Consider the following 6,546-nt stretch of genomic DNA (forward strand, 5'->3'; position numbering starts at 1 on the left):
AGATGGGTTGTTTCACCTTGGAAGAACCTTCGTGGGTGCCCTCCTCGTGGTCGTGGTCGATGAGATCTGACTTGGCAATTGAGGATCCCAAGCCGCCGCCGCACAACGTGTCCTTCAGAAGTGACAAAATGGGCTCGATGGCGTATAAAGCTCGCAAATCCTTGACCGCTTGGCGGAGGAGATCAGCGGCAGGGCCGTCGAAGAGATCGACGGCGGTTGAACCAGAGGGGTTGGGGATGGACCACTTAACCTGTGACATGGCCCGCGTGAAGCCGTCGGTGTGGACGAGCTTGATGTCGTAGCCAGCTTTCCCGAGATACAGTAATACGCTAGCCCGCTGACATGAAGCCTTCGGCATGGCAACGTAGTCAACGTCTTCGCCGGCTTCCGCGGCGACGTGTTGCTCCGGGATCGACAGGTCCGGGCGAACGGCGGCCACCTCGCCAACGTGCGCCGGAGAGGCCATGATAAACCTCTTCTTGGCCGAACGCTCGTCGGGCTCCCCGGGATACGTGGTCGAGCTTAGGCTGCGACATTCTAGAGCAGGGGATGTGTATCTGGCGGGGAGGGACACCGCTGGCCTCATTTAAAAACTCAAGGGAGTGGGGCGACGGTATGGGAATTGCTGGATAACCTGAACTTTATTATCTAAGCTAGCAGGAACGGGCAGACCGGCAGGGTTGGCGGCGGCGCCGACGGCGGTCGCGAGCTAGGGTTTGAAGGGGGGAGGGGGGCGGGTGGGGGATTGTGGAGGGGGTGGTGTTTGAGGATATGCCACGGCTACTGAAATTTTTAGTAATGGTGGGTGGAGATGGTGGTGGACGAGGGAGGGCGACGGTTCAAATGCCTCAGCTGCTAAAATTTTACTATAAGGTTGGTGCTGGAGGAGTGTGGGCGACGGTTGAAGTATGGCGGCTACTAAAATTTGGGTAAAGGAATTGATGCGGGGAGGGAGTGCCCAAGATTGTGCACGGTCCAATAACAATATGCGTGTATGATAATAAGAAAAAGTGGCGCGGATCCGCCGATTTTTGCAACGCTCAAGGCGGGTAGTTTGTTTTTTATATTTCTAGCTAGCTGGTCTATCGCACATAGTTCGTCCTAATGTCCAAATAAACTTACCCGCCTTTAGCTTCCACAGGTGGTGGTTTTATAGCGCACTTGCATCGCACACGGTTAAGCCAGTACCTCCACCCTTTGCTCGCGCTTGCGCGGTCGTGGTGATTTCAGCGCACTTGCATCGCACACGGTTGAGCCAGTACCTCCACCTTAATTTGCTTGCGCTTGCACGGTCGTGGTGATTCACATCGCACTTGTATCGCACATGGTTTAGATATTATACCCCGTGTCCGTTGAGGATCGTCAGAGTCTTTGCAGCAAAATATAACGTTAGGGAGGGTCAAAAGACAGCCACACTAGCACGTGGCCCAAATATATATGAGTGAAAAGGGTGGTATGTGATGTTCAAAATTCCAATGCACAACTTTGACCCCGCGGGCCCACAGTTGGGCGCGTCATTGAAGATCGATGAGAGGGGCCAGAAGTCAAGAACCACCTGGAAGTGGCCAAATATATGTATGAATATTGGGGATGTTTAAAACTTTAAATACACAATGCATAACTTTGGTGGCACCTGCCTCGCAAACCCGAAAGCACCCTAACAACCACCTAGCTAGGATATATGTAATGACATAATGTCGTACCTAGCTAGGATGCTTGGCCCACCACCTCCCACTTCGTGTCAGCGGGGCGGATGCACGTAATGGTCGATACTTTGGTCATACATGCATGTCGACATGACCTACCATAAGATAGACCAATGAATCTTTCGTTTGGTCAAATGACAGTTGTTGTTGTCGATAAAACGCTTGGGCCAATAGATTGAACCATCATAAACATCGCACGAGAGGGACCACAAAACCAGCACCTCTTGCATGCGGCCCAAAATGATGTACGTTGGGAAGGGGTGATGTGTGTTTTCAATATAGAATAATATACAATTTACATGTGGTGCCTACCTCTCGATACAGACAACAACCATGAAGGCAAGGTAGTTAAGGACGAGATACGTACGCAGAGTTTGATGTAGGTTGAACCCATCAATCCGAGCATCTGGGAGGGAATCCTAACAACACATGAGCTCGAGTTTTGGTTGACCGACATTTGACGGTGATCGGCCCTAACATGAACTAGGAGGAATCCATTCATGGCAAACACATACCCCTCATTATCGGTCAAAGGGATGATATATATACACTCGGGGAGCCGACATATATTCTGTCGTCACAAAAAATCGCACAAGGGAGACGTGGTCGATCAGAAGACCCCGCATACACTGCATGCGGCCCGAAAATATGTATGGGTACGATGGTGTATGATTTGTTTAAATCCCAAATGCACAACTTCGATGGGCCACGCCAAGTACATTACAAACCGAACACCGTACCTGACTCCAAGCCTGGTTCAATACCTATGATGTCAGTTTCCCAACTTCGAGGTGGCAGCGGGGGGGGGGGGGGATGAATTAGTTGTTGTTGTTCTTGTTTCTTTAGTCCCCTTAGTAATCCCTATACCGGTCATGTTTCTTGGTGGTTGGTGTTTTGATTTTTTTTGGAAAGGGAGTGTGTGCGAGTTGTCTATTTCAAGAATTAGCTTTTCGGGAAATTTCCAAACGAATAATTTCAACGAAATCTTTCAATTTCTCATTTTATCGAAAAAGAGAGGTTTGATGCTTCTGAATTCATTGTATTAATTCCTAGTTTCTTAAATTAAAATAAAAAAGATTTTTTTCTTACGTCGAGAAATGGGGGAGGGGGTCGTCCCACGCATGCGCTCAAACTTTATTTTGTCTAGCATGGGACACATCTATCTATATGTCTTCTATACATCTATACATCTATACATCTATACACATATATAGTGTGCGGATAACTATGAAAGTTGCTTGTTGGATGAAGCCAATCCGACAGTACATAGACGGCAAATCCGAGCACTACTGGCCGTCGGATATCATCTACATTCCACCAGATTCTACCACATGTACAATCTAGAAGACTCCATGGTTGAACTTAAGCATAATGCACAAACCTCTAAACACAAGCACTTCTCCTTTGTTCTCTAGAATCTTCCATATCTTAATTGCCCAAACCTTTTTTCTAAATGAATTGTCACTATTTGTTTTTACCTTTACAATGCACAATTCCATGAATCTTAAAATAGTTTTTTTTACAAAACTAATTGATTTTGGATGAGATGAAGTATAAGAATTAAACGACCATCTACATCATGCATATCTGGGAGAAGAGGCGGGAAACCGATGAGAGTGGCGAGAAACGGTAGCCTGTTTTGAGTGAAAACCTAGTAGAGAAGGAAGCGTGAGCTACTCGACGCATGCGCACAGTGCTTACCCATGTACTGCATGTGCTGTCGAAAGGGCTCAGGGTTGCCGTTCGATCTGGGAGCATCCAACGGTGCACACGTACGATCCGTGGGGTTTGGGTTCTGGCCAGTCAGAACGCAGGACTCAGATCGTGCGCGCAACAGGGGTGGGGGAATATCATACGGAAACCAACATTCGGTGGAAACCGGTGAAAACCACGAGAAAAAGATGTTTTGAAGTTTAAAAAAATTCAAAAAAATGCGAGATGTTAAGGCGATGATGTTTTATTGGCACACAAAATTTCAAGTTCAAACACATTAAGAGATGTGAGCTATGAAGAAGACAAAATCAGTGTTGAATAGTGCCGAATAGTAATGTCACTATTCGGGGCAGAATTTGTCTTTTTCATAGCTCACATCTCGTAATGTTTTTCAACTTGAAATTTTGTGTTGCAATAAAACATCACCTTCTTAACATCCCACATTTTTTTCAGAATTTTATGAAACTTTAAAATATGGTTTCCACGAAGTTTTCATTGAATATTGGCTTTCGTGAGTGAACAGTGTGCTATTTGAAAACATTTCGTGAGAAGAATCTCGGTTTTTAAATCCCCATAAATCCAAAACTAAGCTGAAAATCGTGAAACCTGCCATGGTGTCACGACATCGCACTTATATGTCGAGGATTTTTTTTCGTCCATTGTGGCGCAAGTTTTATTACAAGCCTCTTACAAACCGGAGCTTCTCTCAAAGAAGCCTCGTGGTTCCGATAGGGAAACGTGTCCCCCTTGTGGGCGAAACGTAATCACTGCCTCTTTTCACCTTGTATTTTCTGCTATGGGCAACATGGAACGACAGGATATCCATGCTGAAATTTAAACTTATTCAGGGTTCGTTTGGCCTTTTTATACACTAATTGAGTTTCCTAGGCATTTAATGTCCACAATTCAAATCTGAACTACAAATACATGCTCCAGATCACCAAAATGGCTAGAAAGATTATACATGTGTCCTTGGGTGCATGTTTAGGTCCCATGCCAGGAATGGGAACGAATTACAACCGTACTGGTGTCATGGCTCGTACTCAAACATTTCGAATCTCGGTTTTTAAGTCCCCATAAATCCTAAACTCACCAGAAAGTCATCAAAGGTGGCATGGTGTCACGTCATGGCACATATATGTCGTGGTAAGAACATTGTCCAATTTGGGCCAAGCTTTATTACAAACCTCTTACAAAAGACTGGAGCTTCTCTCAAAGATGCCTCGTGGTTCTGATAGGGAAATGTGTTCCCCTTGTGGGCGAAATAATCACTGCCTCTTTTCGCCTTGTATTTTCTTCCACGGGCAACATAGAACCACATGACATCCGTGCTGAAATTTAAACTTATTCATGGTTTGTTTGGCCTTTTTATACACTAATTGAGTTTCCTAGGCATTTAATGTCCATAATTCAAATCTGAACTACAAATACATGCTCCAGTTCACCAAAATGGCTAGAAAAATTATACATGTGTCCTTGGGTGCATGTTTAGGTCTCATGCCAGGAATGGGAACGAATTACAACCGTACCGGTGTCCTGGCTCTTCCTCAAACATTTCGAATCTCGGTTTTTAAGTCCCCATAAATCCTAAACTCACCAGGAAGTCATCAAAGGTGGCAAGGTGTTATGTCATGGCACATATATGTCGTGCTAAAAACATTGCCAATTTGGGCCAAGCTTTATTACAAACCTCTTACAAACCGGAGCCTGTCGCAAGAACCCTCGTGGTTTCGATAGGGAAACGTGTCCCCTTGTGGGCCAAACGATAATCACTCCCTCTTCTAGCCTCGTATTTTCTTCTACACGTGACACGGAACAACTGGAGATTCGGGCTGAACTTTGAAATTATTCAGGGTTCGTTTGACCTTTTTTATTCATTAATTGAGTTTTCTAGGCATTTAATGTCCATCATTCAAATCCGAACTACAAATACATGCTCCAGTGCACCAAAATGGCTAGAAAAAATGTACATGTTTCCTTGGGGTGCATGTTTAGGTCCCATGGAACGAATGGGAACGAATGCAACCATCTCGCCGTCCTGGCCTGGCCACAAACATTGCGAATCTCGGTTTTTAATGTCTATAAATCCAAAACTCACCAGGAAATCATGAAACTTGGTATGGTGTCACTACATGGTATATATAATTGTGCAATTTGGGCGAAGCTATATTACAAGCCTTTTACAAACCGGAGCCTGTCGCAACCCTCGTGGTTCCGGTAGGGAAACATGCCCCTCTTGTGTGCGAAACGATAATCGATGCCTCTTCTCGCCTTGAACTTTGTTTTCTACAGGCAACATAGAATAACAGGAGTGTCGGGCTGAAATTTGAAACTGTTCAAGGTTCGTTTGGCCATTATATATATATTACTAATTACTAAGTTTTCTATGCATTTAATGTAGTCCATAATTCAAATTTGAAATACAAGCACATGCTCCAGTGAAGCAAAATGGGTGGGAAATCATACATGTGTCATTGGGTGCATGGTTAGGTATCGTTTAAGGAATGAGAATGAATCACAAACTTGTCGTCGTCCTGAAACAATGAGAATCTCGGTTTTTAAATCCCAGCAAATAAAAAAGTCACCCAAAAAACATGAAACTTGGCATGGTTTCATGACATGGCACATATATGTCGTGGTAAGAAAAATCATCCAGTTTGAGAAGAGGCGCACACATTAGTAGCCAACGAAGTCCTTTTTGAAAAAAAGCTGACACGTTAATATCGCAAACGGTTGTATTATATTTACCGTGTCGAAATTTAACCATACACGGTGGCATGCGTGCAGCTGTTTGATTAGACGGGATGAGCGCGAGAAGTCCGCCGTGCAGCTTCGACGGGACGCGTGCGAGCAGTGTTGGAAATATGCCCTAGAGGCAATAATAAATAGGTTATTATTATATTTCCTTGTTCATGATAATCGTTTATTATCCATGCTAGAATTGTATTGATAGGAAACTCATATACATGTGTGGATACATAGACAACACCATGTCCCTAGTAAGCCTCTAGTTGACTAGCTCGTTGATCAATAGATGGTTACGGTTTCCTGACCATGGACATTGGATGTCGTTGATAACGGGATCACATCATTAGGAGAATGATGTGATGGACGAGACCCAATCCTA

Source organism: Aegilops tauschii, chromosome 7 (genome assembly GCF_002575655.3).
Source record: "Aegilops tauschii subsp. strangulata cultivar AL8/78 chromosome 7, Aet v6.0, whole genome shotgun sequence".
NCBI lineage: Eukaryota > Viridiplantae > Streptophyta > Magnoliopsida > Poales > Poaceae > Aegilops > Aegilops tauschii.